Below are 18,672 nucleotides of genomic sequence, written 5' to 3' on the forward strand. Positions count from 1 at the left end.
TTTATTCCCAGCCCATTTACTGTGTTAGGAAAAATCGCCATAAATATTACACTTCTGAGTCTTCTGCTAAACAGCTCTCAGCACTGGTAATGTCCACTACATACAAATTGGTCATGACAAGTATAGAAATGCTAAATCCAGTAATTGTATTTTTTGTCCAGAAATATGTAAAATGACATGACACAGAGGGATAAGGTCTCTGCAATAAACTACAAAACAAACGGTAAACACATAAATCCTCTACTTATTCTGAACAGCTGATGAGACCACGATACTGTTTCCATTAGGGCATTTATATACATTTAATTGTGGTCCATGGTCCATTGGAGGTGCATTCACCTGGTCCAAACTGTAGATCACTGAACCTTATGGAGACAATGTCTATGGTAGATACGACTGCTCAGGTGAGTGTTGGACAACTCGATGCATTATCAGCTTGTTTCTTACATACATGAGTACCATGGGCATATTTTTCATAGAGGTCAAGGATTCCTACTGTGAAGCTCAGGTGCACTCACCAACGTCACTTAGTACATGCCTATAAAGCACCTATTATACTGTATATAGCCTACCATACTAATCAATGCTGATAAGGGTAACAGCATGGCTGTGCCATATTATTGAATACACCTTCAAGAATGCACAATTATTAATAATATTATTATTATTAAAAATAGTTTCCAATCTATTGGAAAACATTTACAAGCGTCCAGATCGCTGGACTGTAGCAATAAACTTTATTCAAAATTTAATCCCAACATGGAACTTTTAATACGTTGACAACTAACCAGAAGTTTTTTAGTCCCTATACTGGAAAAGAGGTCATCCATGGCTGATAGACAGCTGGAAACATAACTTCCATTCTGTGTTACACATCAATCATAATCCTCATTCAGTGGATATAATTGGCACTGATCGACGCCATAACATATTACCATGTACTGATTGACTGTTTACAAGAGGACAGTGACCACACTAAGTGACCAGAGCCCGGTCATTTAGAATATTCTTTTATTCCCCCCACTCGACTTTGTTGCCAAATACCAACACCCGGATCCAAAACTAACATAGATGAAAAGGGGTCTTTGCAAGAATAATCCAAACAATTAATCTGTTGACAAAAACATCTCTTGAATGAAAAGGTCCGAGGTTGAGAGCACAATGCAGCTATTACCAGTAATAATGCCTCCGCTTACTGGGGAACAATGGAGGGCTTTCACAGAGGACTAGCGCACGGCAGGAAAGCCCTACTGTAGCATTTTTCAGATATTTCTTCAGATAAATATTAGTTTGGAGTAAGCCTGAGCAGGAAGTAGGTTGATGGAGCCCTGGTTCTGCATTCTCAGAATTAGATCAAACTCTTTGAAAGGATTTAGATGTAGCAATCTGGTGACTTTCTAAAAAACATTTTTTAATAATTAAAGAAGCAGGGCTGTTCGTGTATAGCAGTGATAGGCTTCAGTGGCAGGATGGTGGCCGACTAACTATCAAAAGGGCCGCACGTTACCCTTCATCTCAGTAATAAGTTAAAACAAGCCATTTAAACAAGGAAAGACACCGGTCTGTAACAACAGATCAGCAGGCATTGTAAACAAGTGCTACAAGCTATAACAAATCTGACAATAAAGCAGGAAGGAGCTGGGAAGGGGGGGGGGGGGGGGGGGAAGCCGCAAGTGAAGGTCCCGAGGGCCACTGCCTCCTTAAATAGTATTGTATTAGTCCCACTATTTCTGATATATAAGAGATATATCCATCTACTCATGTGACCTGCCTCTGTTCCTCTACTGCATACTAAAAACAGTCTATAATTAATTATCAAGACACAGTAACCAGGGGCAAACGAAGGATTGTTAGGGGGGGGGTTCCCCCCCCCCTCCAAAAAAAAACCCAAAAAACATCGAGAGCTGCGGGCGCATGCGCAGCAGCTCCATTTCGGCAGCACTGTGCTATACAGCGGACGCTTCTTTGACAGCGCCGCGGCTGCTGTATAGTACAGTGCCATATGTAGCGGAAAGGAGGGGTTTCTGCCCCCCCCCTGCGTGCGCCACTGGTAACTATACAGCCGAGTTTATTTAAATCTGTTAAATCATTCAACACAGCTGCATTAGTAATCTCTAATCAAGTTTAGTCAACTTATGACTCTACTAGAACTAAAAGTCCCAGCACACATCTAGAGAGCCACAGGTTACCTAGCACACGAACTGGCAGGACATGCTGGGACTTGTGGTTGAGCAACAGATGGAGAGCTAAAGAACGGCTAACACTGCTGTGATGTAACTAGTGAATAGATGGCATGCTCATGGATATCGCTTCTGTCCATAAATGGCTGCCGCCACCGTGAGACCACGAGGACCTTTAATCGCTGTTTCTACAGCAGAACAATTGTTCTGTGAATTTCGGTTCCTTCGAGACACTTCTGCATTATATTGGAAATAGCTCTGTGTGCTTTATGAGGTCATTCAGCTCCGTTTGAAATAAATTGGGAGGTAATTTAATATGTTCTTTGTCAACGTCCTGGGTGTGACCACTGAAAGCTCCTCAACAATGAAAGCAGCCGCTCTGGTGAGCAGACAAGAAAATTATTTTATTCTCTGACTATCAGGCGGCTAAATATAGTAAGGGGCATACAAGGGTTCACGTGTATCTGCTGCTGTAATGCCAGAAAATCCCAGCATCTTTCTACCATGGAATCCAGGGCTTTAGTGACTCTTACACAACAAGATAATCTGACGGAGAGAGGTCAGCGCTAGCCCAGCTGAAAAACCTGCATCATACCTCCAAAAACCAGCTCACCCCCAGCACAGACCAACAGCCAAGGTGTGATGCGGAAGGGAAGAACAGGAAAATGTATCCTATGTAGATATAACCATACCATAAGAGGTGTTATCAACTACTTTAGAAGCTCACTGCAGTATCCTCCATCACAGTCTGCTGTACGTAGGAGTTCTGAGCCGTATATCAGTTATCTTCAGCTTCATGTCCTGGAAATGTTTCATATAGAATCGTCTTTAACAGTGCGCATCTGACACTTGCGCCTCCTCTTTAGGGAGAGGCGGAACGGGGGGAGGGACGAGGTGATCTAAAATAGACAGCGTACATCAAGGGCGTGATCACGCAAATGCGGCTGAGGCAGACCACTACGGACACGCCTGTTAGGAGCCGTATCCTTTTGCACGCCGATGATGATGATCACAGTCACTAGCTAGCCGCTTCTGATTGGCTGATTGCGACTCCACCTCTGAAACTGATAGGTGTTTTCTCCATTAATTGTGCACATATTATATAATTTTGAGAGTGTATTTTAAAAAATGTATTTCCTTTTTTCATTCGTACACGAAAAATGAATATATATATATATATATGTATATATATATATATATATATATATATATATATAAAAAACTATCTGCTGTATTATATAAAGTCTAATAGTGAAGGTGTTTTTTTGCTATCAAAACAAATTTTTATTGTGCTTATGACCTGATTGTGTGAATGCCTGAAGTAAACCTGGAGTTTATATGCTGCATTACACATATTGAAATGGTTATTATTCAGCATATGGGCGTAAATACGCTATTTTTATGGGTAGTTTTTGTTTAGCGCAAATTATGCCCGCCATGCGTCCAAACTCAGCATCTGGCCCCCACTGTATGAAATTCAGCAAGCTATTTTCACCAGCAGAACTCCCCAGTAATTTTGACTTCAAAAACATATTAGACAAAAGGAGCACTGGACCTAAAACACCAACTATTGTAACATTCACATAGAAGTACACATATAAAACATTCCACACTGTGACACGTGGCATTGTATTTACATTTACTGTACAGCTATTGTTTTTTGTTATCAGCCTTCTGGCGCAAAACGTGTCTGACTGCAGTGTCTATCAATGGGATGACTGACAGGAAGCCTGCAGTGTGTAGGGAAATATCTTCCCCCATTTCACTAGATTTGTGAATGTCATTAGTAACTTTTATAAATCCAGTTTTTATTTAGTGGCCCTGTAGCTAAATGTGTGTACGGCTCCTTACGGCACTACCGTCGGCTGTCTCTGGATGACAAACGCGAGTGTTCTGTTTCAGAGGAGATATAAATTATTCAGTTGCTCTATGAACATACTTATTATCAGTACTTGCGCTATCCATTTATGTTGTCATTTTATTTGTTCCCAGAGAGAAGTAAATGATCCTGAGAGATAAGAAAGTAAAACACAGGGTGCACAGAAATACTGTTATACTACAAATATACCCTGGTAATAAGAAGGGTTTATCAGTATAACTTGCAGCAACAGAACAAGGCTCCTTCTTAGTCTGTAAGTGGATAAATTAGTACACAAGAGTTTACATGCGAAGCATTAACATCATGAGACACAAAGGCCCTAGGCTGAAGAGCTTTCAGTCTAACAAGCTACTTACAATAATAATATGAATCTTTGATGGTAGCTGCCTATTGGAAACAGATAAACTGCAATGGTCAAGCCCATGAGAATTCCCCAGAGGTGGCATCTGCTCCCTAACCAGGCTCAGCAAGAGAGGGTGTCCTGAGATGTGAGACGGCTGGATGCTGTGTGTGTGTTACAATAATGCCCTGTACAGAGAGAGCACAAGGATACCAGGCAGAACAAAGAAATAACTTTATTAACATACTGTTTACTTATTCTTTCCCCCTCTCTACTCACTATGCAATTTACAGATCCATTAACGATGCTCACACAAGGCCCAATCCCACCGATTGGCGAAAACGTTGAGCAACAGAAATAGTGTCCAATTTAGGCACACATATAGGTAGCCAAATTAGATGTCAGCCAGCCGTTTTGCCCTGGGACTGATCAGGATCAGCATCAGGATCACGGTCTTCACCTGGGACTGTTAGAAAACATTTGTATACGCATTCATATGGCGGTCACCATCCAACCACACTTTCTAAAATGCCTAATAATCTAACCGGTATCATTGGATTATAAGTGAGCATCACACTTGTTTTAGGGCCAGCTGCTGCAGAATCGGACAAATTGCCGGGTAAGATCTGCAAAATGACACTGGGCGGCCATGTTTACAGAGGTAGTGCTAATGTCTGATCGCTTCACATCAGTTTAAAGGACTCGACCAGGCTGGATGGGGAGAAGAGAGAGAACAATTATGGAAAAGAAAAGAGAGAGCTTGGAGACAGGAAAGAAAAAGGGGGAGAGAGAGTTGGTTGATAAAGGAGATGGTACACCAGGCAAAGAAAAGAGCGGAGGGCAGAACATTGCTTGTGTTGGTCACAGTGACAGGTCATGTGCGCCGGTGGAAAAAGCGGGAGCAGAGAACGCGCAGAAGGAGGAATTGGATCTGCTGACAGCGCAGGAACACGTGCAGCGTGAGGTAAGCGTGTCTGTGTGAATGTGCTGAGCAATGTCATCCAAATGGTTTTGTAAAAAAACAAATCCTGTGTGACATCACCATCCAATCACACACTAACCCGCTACATAGACTGTGTGACTGCACTCACTGTGACATCACCATCCAATCACACACTAACCCGCTACATAGACTGTGTGACTGCGCTCACTCTGTGACATCACCATCCAATCACACACTAACCTGCTACATAGACTGTGTGACTGCGCTCACTCTGTGACATCATCATCCAATCACACACTAACCCGCTACATAGACTGTGTGACTGCGCCCACTGTGTGACATCATCATCCAATCACACACTAACCTGCTACATAGACTGTGTGACTGCGCTCACTCTGTGACATCACCATCCAATCACACACTAACCTGCTACATAGACTGTGTGACTGCACTCACTGTGACATCACCATCCAATCACACACTAACCTGCTACATAGACTGTGTGACTGCGCCCACTGTGTGACATCATCATCCAATCACACACTAACCTGCTACATAGACTGTGTGACTGCGCTCACTCTGTGACATCACCATCCAATCACACACTAACCTGCTACATAGACTGTGTGACTACACTCACTGTGTGACATCACAATCCAGTCACACACTAACCTGCTACATAGACTGTGTGACTGCACTCACTGTGACATCACCATCCAATCACACACTAACCTGCTACATAGACTGTGTGACTGCGCTCACTGTGTGACATCACCATCCAATCACACACTAACCTGCTACATAGACTGTGTGACTGCACTCACTGTGTGACATCATCATCCAATCACACACTAACCTGCTACATAGACTGTGTGACTGCACTCACTGTGACATCACCATCCAATCACACACTTACCTGCTACATAGACTGTGTGACTGCGCTCACTGTGTGACATCACCATCCAATCACACACTAACCTGCTACATAGACTGTGTGACTGCGCTCACTGTGTGACATCACCATCCAATCACACACTAACCTGCTACATAGACTGTGTGACTGCGCTCACTGTGTGACATCACCATCCAATCACACACTAACCTGCTACATAGACTGTGTGACTGCGCTCACTGTATGACATCACCATCCAATCACACACTTACCTGCTACATAGACTGTGTGACTGCGCTCACTGTGTGACATCACCATCCAATCACACACTAACCTGCTACATAGACTGTGTGACTGCGCTCACTCTGTGACATCACCATCCAATCACACACTAACCTGCTACATAGACTGTGTGACTGCACTCACTGTGTGACATCACCACCCAATCACACACTAACCTGCTACATAGACTGTGTGACTGCGCTCACTCTGTGACATCACCATCCAATCACACACTAACCTGCTACATAGACTGTGTGACTGCGCTCACTGTGTGACATCACCGTCTAATCACACACTAACCTGTTACATAGACTGTGTGACTGCGCTCACTGTGACATCACCGTCTAATCACACACTAACCTGCTACATAGACTGTGTGACTGCGCTCACTGTGTGACATCACCGTCTAATCACACACTAACCTGTTAGACTGTGGGTCACCCATTAAAGCTCCATGTGGCATACTGTAACCATTGTAGCAGTTTATTAAGGCTGATCTGATGTCCATTATATACACTGTATTATAGAAGGCTAAAATAAATTGACTTTTAAAATCAATTTCACCATTATTAAACTGTGATTCCCCACACAATTCAATCATATTCATAAATACACATATCTAGTTTAAGTTAAGGCGGTCATTAGATTCTTGCAATGTCTCATGATCATTTCTAGTCTGTATGCAAATTATAATAAGTTGTTGGTTTTGTAAGTTTATATGCAAATAGCTTCTGCTTTATTGAGTGACAGAAAAGGTCATATATCCAACACAATAAGAGCAATAAATGAATATAAATAGGAATCAAGATTTCGAAAAAATAAAAACTATGCCCCACTGTGGATTTTCGTTACTTCAATTACAAGAGGGAAGGAGGAAGAAGTGGAGAGAGGAGGGGGAGAGGATCCCATCCAGAGGGCGGGGGGGAAATCTGAGTATATCTCATTAGAAATGTCTCTGCTAACCTTAAGGCATGCTGGCACTGTATTTCAACACTGTAGTTTAGTAATGTAGCCAGGGGTGTCAGGTTTAATCAAACATGTAGATACATTTCTCACTACGATAATTCTACAAGTGGAGGGCATGGCTGGTTTTAGTGCCTACGTGGCCATTATAGCCAGGTACTGCACAGATTAATAAACTGCTGCAATTACAAAACTTCAGAGCATGGGATGTTCACCCACTGATAAATAAAAAAAAGTTAAATCATTTCACTATATGGGAGTTAAAATGAAACACCTGTGGTAAGGCCGAAACCAGAAATTGCCTCTAAAAGCTCCCAAAAAAGGTTACGTTCTTCAAATCACTGAGTTTAGGAAAAAGATTGGCTAACTAGGTCCCACATTCGCCAATATCGAATGTGCAACTCTAAACACGGATGCAGGCTGGACACGAGCGCAGTGCAGCAATTTTGCACCAATACATATATTTACGTCACGTGCAACTCTAATATCAGGTCCATCGCACCGCAAGCTGCAGAGACACGTTACTGGCACAAAGGACAAACACTAGAGGGGGAGACGTGGGGGGAATGATCACAGCATTAAACTCGTCAGTCGACAAGCCAGTGGCTGAATGTTACATTATCATGGTAGAAGTGTTACAAGGTTAATTTTACTCTGGGAATCAGGCAGAACAACGCAAGGACCGTGATGCTATTGTCTAAATTATTTAGACTCAATTTCCATTAGTGAGGTAATACAGGCCGCTTCCAGGAAACAAAACTCGTTGTAGATCCTGAAATATGAATTATCAATTATTGAAACTGAAATCAAAATGAGACCTTGCAGAGCAGGATGAGCGTACCTGGAACATTGGACACAGAGCAATTTCTGACACATACAGGTCAGCGGATAATTGCTAGCTCAACGGCTGCACCAAACTACTTGCATACAAAACAGCACATTCACCAGTGACAAGGCCATGTAATGCATTCTCTACACACGTGTGGACACATCATAATGTGCTGACTAACTGTCGAGCCCTTAGTAAACAGCACATTGAGTCATTAATATATAGGTACACAGTAGATTATGTCTATTGTCCTATTGTCTCCAAGCACAGGATTCCTGTGGCACAATTCATACCAGGCTGACTGCCTAATAACAAAACAAAAAACACACAGAGCTTAAAAATCCCACAGCTTAAAGTCAACCACTAAACATGTAGTGATATCATGACCACGGCCCCATGTTTCTGTGCAAAAATCTGAAAAGTGTACTTCAGTTACCTATGAGACTACAAACCAGCCTCTAAACTATAGATTTCACTCCAAAAACATAGTGGTAGGTTTATTGGCTGCTATTAAAATGTCCTTAGTCTCTCTCTGTCTCTGTGTGTATATGTTAGAGCACTTTAAGCTCTAATGGGGCAGGGACTGATGTGAGTGAGTGAGCTGCGGAATTAGTGGCGATATATAAATGGATGATGATGATGATGATAGCATGATGGGTGAATAATAACACACTTATTTCAGGTACAATAATATGTGACTCAGTAACACACATGCTGTGACAGGCCTGGACAACCTCTGGCTCTATAGAAGTTGTGACACTACAAACCCCAGCATGCTTTGCAAGTAGATAGCCAGCTGGCAGTGCATGCTGGGACTTGAAGTCTCAAGACCTGAAGAGCTGCTGGTTGGCCAGGCTGTATAACATGCAGTTTCAGAGAACCAATGAGATAGTGGCCACTTTGATAACACTGCAGCTCTAAATCCGTTCTATCAGGGCTGTCCTCTGCTGCATTCCCAGACTAGCCCCCAGTGATGCTAAAATCTATACATTTTAATATGGGCTTAAGACTTTTTTGTGCCTCATTTACACTCGGTATAGAAGCACAGTAAAATGTGTTAGGTTTCATTTTTGTTAAGCCAATAAAGGTATGACTCCTATAATACTTTTGTCTTTTTTGACACAAAAGTATTTAACATCACATAGATTTTTCTGGTTAACACAGTACTGCAATAATAATAATAATAATCATAAAAATCTTTACTACACATTTAGATTTAATTTGAAAACATTTGTGCTGGGAATGTATCCCTGATTTCCATAAAAAAAAACTCTGCTCAGCCCTGCTCAGATTACCAGCCACCTACAGATGTAGATTATTAAATACCCAATCCTAAATTCTTGTCTGGCAAGAAACCAGTTTTCCTAGCACAGAATTTTCAGGGCCGGTGAACATGATCATAATACAATTCTATTACACTCTATACAGATATAGGACACTACACCTCCAACATGACCTGATGACTGGACATGATCATAATACAATTCTATTACACACTATACAGACATAGGACACTACACCCCCAACATGACCTGACCACTGGACATGATCATAATACAATTCTGTTACACTATATACAGACATAGGACACTATACCCCCAATATGACCTGACCACTGGATATGATCATAATACAATTCTATTACACTTTATACAGACATATGACACTACACCTCCAACATGACCTGACCACTGGGCATGATCATAATACAATTCTATTACACTCTATACAGACATAGGACACTACACCAATAGATGAATTTTATACACATAATGCTGTTATACTGTAGATAACAGTAAAGCTTACATGTATGCATGTGTACAGTACTACCCTACAGCACAGTACATACAAAGCAGCATCTGAATTGTGAAAGCAAATTACAAAAAAACATTAGTAGTAGATTTAGTACAGTACAATAATGCTTTTTGATTCTGGTAACTATTTTATACCCAAGTGCAAAAATAAATAAAAGCAACAAAAACAATAAATCTTTGAAAATCTAAAAAAGCTTACCAGTATTTAGATGTCTGTGGAGACAATAATATCAATGTGTCTGCCGGACTCGCTCCATTGTCTGACCTATAGCAAAGTTAATTGGCTAGTGATGTAGGTGTTCAGCCGCCCATATCCGGCAATCCAAACTGGTCAAACTTTCTATTCATAAATAAAATATGTAACAGGTATAATAAATCTTCTACAATGCGCATTGCTGCTTACAGGCCAGTTTACTTACTCAACGGAAGTGTCAGAGACTGTATCAAAACTATTCCTTTAGGCCAATTTCTACATAGCACACTTATACTGTCAGAGAAACATTAATTTCCTCACCGCATGCAACTAAATGCCACAAAACAATCCGATACTTATTTATTAAACAGGTGAATGGAAAGGAGCTGCTGCGTTCATAAGCGGCCAACCAGAGGACACATGAACGGAACCTTTAATATCAATTATTTCATTCAATCCAGGTTTATACAATAGGGAAATTAAGCCAGAAAACAGGAGCAATATGTCCCGGATGTGACGGCCCTGCTGGAAGGCAGTATAGACGTTCACTGTTCGCGCGTGTGTGTGCACGTGCGTGTTAGTGAATTTAGATTGTAAGCTCCAATGGGGACTGATGTAATTGATGGCATATTCTCTATACAACACTGCGTAATACGCTTGGTGCTATATAAACAATGATAATAATAATCACACTTGCCTACTCTCCTGGAATATCCGGGAGACTCCCAAATTCCAGGTAGTTTCCCCGGATTCCCGAGGGAGCAGACCATACTCCCACATCCTTTTCACTTCATAGAGAAGACGTCATTTGTGTAATTTTGGCCTTTCCTAACTATGACGTTATCATGGCGCTGTGTCACAGGGGCGGAGCCAAAATGATGTGATTCACTGCACATGTCCCAAACCTCTCCCTCCCCCTGAAAAGGAGTATTCAAGGCTGGCAAGTATGATTACATGCAACCTGTTGCCGGAATCACAGTCTATATGGGAACTGGAGAGATAAACAGCAAAGGCAACGTATCACTTCAAGCGTATACAAGCCATTGATCTACAGCTCCTAGCTGTCCTGTATCTATAGTTTGGGGCATGCTGGGAACTGTAGTTGAAGAGCTGTAGAGTCTCAGGCCTGCATTATGAAGATAGCTAGATATTATGTGTATAATTCTTATCAGCCATGTTGCACTGTGTATAGCAAGCTGTAGCATGCACAACTGCCCGTCAGCCCAGCACAAGGCCTGTGTATAGCATCCAGCCACCGTATTACATACATGACATGGCAGAGTAACTGGTGTGTGGGCTCCTGATATCAGATCTGGAAGTGGCTCTGGTTAATCTGCCTGCGATTAGATAGAAGATGCAGAATGCCTGGCCTGCCCTGACATTTCTCCCACCACCCACCTCTGTATACAGACCCCACTGATTGCTGTCTGTACATTAGTTATACAAGAAGCTGAGTAGGATGGAGGCTGCACGTCATGTTCCTGCTTAGTGCAGCTGACGGGGTAGGTGACTTGCCATAACCCCGACTCAGCACGTTTGGGGTTGCTCAGCAGTTCGGTTTCATCAACCCCTTCTTCCATATTCCTCATAACGAGAGCGGTCTACCCTTCTCTGTGGGGGCCATCTGCACAGAAAGGGAACTGCGCTCCAGTGTGTGTGGTCATGTGCTGGGCAGCGTTGCCGAAAAATGTTTACCTCTTACTTTTCAGCAGTAACAAAAAACATTACACAGCAATACAAGTATTAACCACTTCCTCACTAATGTAGCTGTGACTAAAAGGTCAGGTTTTTGCAGTATTTGGTATTAAACATAAGCTGATTTACCTCTATGCAAATGGTTTTCTAGTGGACAGTCAAGTAAAGACAGATCCCTATAATGCAAAATATATATATATATACACATACACACACACACACACACACACACACACACACACACATATATATATATTACACATATACAGTACATTAACCCATTTTGTGTCGTGTGGTCTATATGGAATTTTATTATAATATGAGGGGACTGTTAGGACTGACTTTGTTTATATATTTATACATTGCAAAATATTTGTGCCCTCTGTACATGTTGGCAGGTAGAATGGCTCAGAAAGCATGTGTAAATGCAAGTAAAAGGTGCAAATCTGCACCTTGGCAAAACCATGATGATGCTCTGCAAGATTTGAAGGGGGTGTGGGGGTGTGTAAAACAAAATAAAGCTGGACAGTACTTACGTACTATATGTGTTTTTCCTATATGCAAAAAAAAAAAAAATGCATTTCCACAACATGGTTTGTCCAGGTGCTAATTTGCAACTTTTAGCTGGAAACGAGGAAATGCAACAGTGGCGGGGGTGGGCGAGAGAGCATGTTTAGTGTTCCTTACATTTTAACACCTTTAACCAGAAAACACCAAACATTGCAAGAAGATTATAAAACACATTAGCTGCAGTTCACTTTGGTTTTGACAATATGCTTCTATTTATTCAATATTCTGGTGTTATTACCATGTTTTAACATTGGCGAGTGAAAAAGAAATACATAAACTATGATATCAATCTGGGCCAGCAGATGTTTTCTGATATAGTGGAGTAGTAACCCCCCCTCCCTCTGTTTTCCTCCCCCTATTTTTCCCCATTTCTTGTTTGTAGTCTATTTGTTATCCTGCTGCAAATTCAATAAATATCTTTTGTTTAAGAAAGGTCAGGCCCGGTGGTTTTAATATTTATATGTGAGTATTGTAATTGGTTTCAAGGCTACTTATTGCACACAGTGTCATTTATCTATAATGTTCCTTACACACAACTTTAAATGTTTGCATGATATTCACGTCTTAGCAATTGGTTAAGATCCTCAAAACTGCCCTAATAAGTGCCTTGCTTTTTTATTGTAAATGTGTTTGTTACTAGATGTGCGGTAACACATTACACGGAAAATTAAGAAAACCGGAAAGAATAACAAACAGTTAAATAATTGCTGCTGCTAAATGATGTCACAGTGTGGCTGATCCTACAGTCACTTCCAGGAGCACTGCTAAATGATGTCACTGTGTGGCTGATCCTACAGTCACTTCCAGGAGCACTGCTAAATGATGTCACTGTGTGGCTGATCCTACAGTCACTTCCAGGAGCACTGCTAAATGATGTCACTGTGTGGCTGATCCTACAGTCACTTCCAGGAGCACTGCTAAATGATGTCACTGTGTGGCTGATCCTACAGTCACTTCCAGGAGCACTGCTAAATGATGTCACTGTGTGGCTGATCCTACAGTCACTTCCAGGAGCACTGCTAAATGATGTCACAGTGTGGCTGATCCTACAGTCACTTCCAGGAGCACTGCTAAATGAATAGGATGCAGGAAAACCTCGGGCAGTATGGAGGCAGGGGTCATTTCGGAAGGCAATTTAATGTATTTTAGGCATAATGCTCCAAATAATTGAGGTGGGGGAGAGAATAAATAAAAATGATCAGAAAATACAATTCTCAAAAATTCTGGATAACGTATTCCATACCTGTATTCCCCATGTTCAAACCCTAATCTCAAATATCGTTAGGTCTCATATTTGTAGCTATTGTTTATAAGTACCCTTTTTTTTCCCGTCTTTTTGTCTAATTGTCCTGCAAAGTTGTTGTGTAATATTCCTGACAAGTATGTGCTAGTAGTTGCTTTGGAGTAATAAAATTACTTTTTTTTTGTTTGTCCTAGCAGTCACATTTAAAGACCGAACAACGTCTCCTGACCTACTTCTGCAGGAATATTATTGCAACATAATTAGGGGAGTAGGTAACGCACTCTATATTTCTGGATGCTATGATAACAATGTCTTGTATGTTACATGATAGCTTGCCGCGAGAGGGCACACGGGAAGGTCTGCCCTTTCTCAGCTGGTTCTCTTGGCACAGAAACACGGTTCCTCTGGCCTGCCAGCAATAAGCTGATGTGCTGAAATGTTAAGAAACAAGTCACTTTATTACGTTTGATATACAGACTAACAGCACTGAATTCTGGGAAGTGCAGTCACCAGGCAAGAAATGACTAAGCAACATTCACAAGTAATAGAAGATACTCAATCCAAGCAACGTGCAGTTCTTAAAGTGCACCCTTCACCTGCACACAGTGGAAGCAGCCATTTCTTGGACTGAACCAATATTTTGCACTTGTTAATTATAGGGGTGCCACTTAAAACATAAATTCTGCTCACCTGCCATTTCAGCTGAGGGAGACCAGGGTGCACAGTGCAGTCCTACGCACTCTGTTTTTACTTTGGTTATGTTGCATACAGAGGATGAGTCTCTCCCCTGTAGCTCTCCATAGTTCCTCCCCCACCCTCCTCTGCCCGTACACTGCCCTCCTCAGAAATGTTGATGTAAACAGTTGGCAGGCAGCGCCAGGGCTCTGGGTGGGGATGGTGAATGGGGAAGGGGGGGGGTTTGCCAGTGTTGCCAGGTGCCCCCTCACACACACACACAAGATAACCAGATGCTCCCTGGAATGACAGGTAGGTGGAGTCCAAGATTCAAGTGGCACCCGTATAATTAACATATACCCAATAATCATTACAACGCAGCCTGTTTACTACCACAGTGACGTCACAAGTTCCTAGTAAATTGATCGTTTGACTACAATCATCTGTGAGCCAATCGACCGAGGACCACAGTGCATTTGTGTAGAGAAAGCCTGTTAGTACAGTAAGCCCGTTTCATTAGAGAAACACATACATTCCCTAACATAACAACATGCTGCAAAGGAGCCAAAGAGAGCAGGATTGACATATTAACTTAACTATAAACCTTCTATTATTTATGGCAAGTTATTAAACTCAGTCATAAAAACCCTTTAGTATAGATGAATGTCCAATACAGGTATTACTTGCTCTTTTAGTACGAATCCCCAAAAAATATATAGATTAATTATAATGCAAATGACACAGCACAGCAGTAGGATGAAAAAGCGTCAGAGACCAGCTGGGTAACCTCAACTCCCCTTACTACCAGCGCATTGCAGAACAGCAGAGAGTTTGATCAGCTCAAACATTTATATGCAGGAAATAAAGGTCTGTTGTAATAAATCTATCCTGGCCTCCAGCAAGCAGGCAGGAACTGTAAGACAGTGAAGATTACATACAAGAGCATTTTGTAACCAGTTTTACTTTCAAGGTCATTGAGCACTGTCATTGTAAACACTGTTGTGTATTAAAAAAATAATGCACCAGACTCACAACTCTCAGGGCATAGCAGACAAGACTTATCTGCCTGTACATAAGTGCTGCTAATGCATGTAGAAACTCCTGTAAATAATTAATTGTCATCTCTTCAGGGTTTATTATGAAAATATTTGCAACAAAACAAATAACGCACCCCCTACTGTAAATTATTAGAAGACACTTCAGAGATCTATATTTGTGTATGCTTTAGATGGCCGCATAACTCAGACTTAAAAATACCCTTATCATGTACAATAGACAGGTATATTATCCCATATATAAAACGACAGATATCTTGTAAACCAAATATTACTCTGCGTTATCACAGCAAAATAAAACATTATCGAGTTAACACAAAATAAAATACCTAATACTACATTAGGTAAATGTTTATGAAGCTAAGACTAGATTTATAACCCTAAAATCAGCAATAATACCAGCAATGTCAATGCAGTCTGGTTAGTAAACATACTGCAAAGAGGAGGTGCAATGTCAGAAACACACTCATTATATATATAATATATATATATATATATATATATATATATATATATATATATATATATATATATATATATATTTATGTAAATAAGTCTAAAGATTTTCTGGCAGCACCGAGCCACAATGCACTCAACATATTCTCACACAAATCACAGTGCATAGTATAGAAACATATCTGCTGCAAACCATACCACAATCCGAGCTAAGTGCTGTCATTAACACATCAGCCGCTGCAGCAGAGAGGGGCTTCTCCTCACTGCAGTCCCAACTTCCCTAATAAACTTATAAAGACAATTAAGGAAAAAGCAGGAATGGAAAATAGTGACAGTCAATCCATATGTAACAATGCAGGAAAAGTGTAGAGCAACAAAGGAATAATAACTATATGGTATAGACTAAAGAGAAGCAGGATAATTATCACTGAGCTCAAGACAAATCCATTAAAGGTGAAAATATCCCAGAACAGGCTGTGCAGTTTTTCCAGGTTCTTACATAAATCAATGTGCAGGATTTGTCAGCGCATAATCCAGGTAAGAAGAAAATGGGAACATTTGCGCAGCAGAACGAACACTCCGTCCAGATCACTAGAGGGTCCGATGCATTGTGTGGAAGGGATCTCACACTGTGATGTCTTGTGAGTGTAAATGCAGAGTAACTATGGAGCTCTAAGCAAAATATTTTACCACATGCACTAAAATTAGATTGTTACTACCCAAAGGCAAATTAACTCCAATACACCATTTAGTAAAAACAGGAAAATACTCCACTTCATGTTCAACACAAACTATTCACAGTAAGGATTTTTTTGGCAAAATGGCATGTCAACATATTCTGCAACCCTGGCAGTTTTTATGCTTCTAGTTTCCAATGTTAAAGTCGAAGAGGAAGACACAAAAACGTCAACAAAAAGATTTAGGTGGATGCTAAAGTCAATTGTGGAGATAAATATTGTGCTACCGAATATCCAAAATTATGTTTGATCTTTGTGAACATTGCTAACCTCAAACACTAGACACAACCAAAAAAACACGTAAACATTGTATTATGGTATTGAACAACACAAAGTAACCTACCAATGGACCATAGAGCAACACTGTTGGTTATATGGAACCTATAGCCAGAGTGGAATGCACCAATACATGTAAGAGGATGAATTAACAAGTACCCAAAATGCCCTGCAAGACATTTTACTGACTTTTCAACATACAGAATATATATGAGTCTGACAGTAGAGCAGCTGAGTTCACCACAGGGTTGGTAATTGGGGAAAGGGTTTTGTTTTGCTGCAAAGAATTGTGTTTTTGTTAAACATACAAGATACAATAGAGTCCACAATCTACAGACTACCTGAGTAGGACAGGAATTTGCAGTATTTTCATAACTGTCAATTACATCACAGCTAAAACAATAACACTAAAATTCCATGTAACCTATAAGTAAAAATGATCCTATTGTGCGGGATTTAATTGATATAGATAGACCTGATCTGTAAACCAGTGGACACAGAGGATACACAATGGCAGTGTGTGTAATAACATTTGATAACATTTGATTGCAAGCTCTGCAGATCAGTCCATATGCATAATACAAGAAAAGAAAGAGACTGAATAGAATGATATCAGGACAATTATGTATAGATAGATATATACCAGTGTGGTAGGGATAAAATGAGCAGATTACTCCATACACACGGTTAGTTGGTATTTTGTGTACTAAGCAGGGTTGGATTGCTGACTATTTGGGTCAGCCTGACTATATGACAAATGTTGCAATTGAGAGTGTTAGCTCAACAGGTGACTGAAGTAACAGGTATCAGAGTGCAAGCTCTGCAGGTAGATCATAGTGCAAGCTCTGTGGGTAAATGCACTGACAGGGATCAGAGTTTTAGCTCTGCAGGTAAAAGCAATGGCAGACATCAGAGTGCAAGCTCAGCGGGTAAAAGCACTGACAAGGGTGAGAGTGCAAGCCTTGCAGGTAAAAGCATTGACAGTGATCAGAGGGCAAGCTCTGGGGTTAAAAGCACTGACAAGGATGAGAGTGCAAGCTCTGTGGGTAAATGCACTGACAAGTATCAGAATTTAAGCTCTGCAGGTAAAAGCATCGACAGGGATCAGAGTGCAAGCCTTGCAGGTAAAAGCATTGACAGGGATTAGAGTGTATGCTCTGTAAGTGCAGCGACAAGTATCAGAGCGCAAACTATGCGAGTAAATGCCAACATAGATCAGAGCTCTGTGGGTAAATGCCAGGGATCAGAGTGCAAGTTCTGCGAGTAAAAGCACTGACAGGGATCAGAGTGCAAGTTCTGCGAGTAAAAGCACTGACAGGGATCAGGGTGCAAGCTCTGTGGGTAAAAGCACTGACAGGGATCAGGGTGCAAGCTCTGTGGGTAAAAGCACTGGCAGGGATCAGGGTGCAAGCTCTGTGGGTAAAAGCACTGGCAGGGATCAGGGTGCAAGTTCTGCGAGTAAAAGCACTGACAGGGATCAGGGTGCAAGCTCTGTGGGTAAAAGCACTGACAGGGATCAGGGTGCAAGCTCTGTGGGTAAAAGCACTGGCAGGGATCAGAGTGCAAGCTCTGCAGGTAAAAGCCTTGACAGGGATCAGAGTGCAAGCTCTGCGGGTAAAAGCACTGACAGGGATCAGAGTGCAAGCTCTG

General features: G+C 41.3%; 1 protein-coding gene across 1 annotated transcript in view; it reads right to left on the minus strand.

Moving 5' to 3' along the window:
* SLC45A4 (solute carrier family 45 member 4) overlaps positions 1–18,672 on the minus strand; it is a 91,545-nt gene that overhangs the window by 72,225 nt on the left and 648 nt on the right. The gene's annotated exons all lie outside the window — the stretch shown is intronic.

This window comes from Mixophyes fleayi, chromosome 5 (assembly GCF_038048845.1).
Source record: "Mixophyes fleayi isolate aMixFle1 chromosome 5, aMixFle1.hap1, whole genome shotgun sequence".
Taxonomy (NCBI): Eukaryota; Metazoa; Chordata; class Amphibia; order Anura; family Limnodynastidae; genus Mixophyes; species Mixophyes fleayi.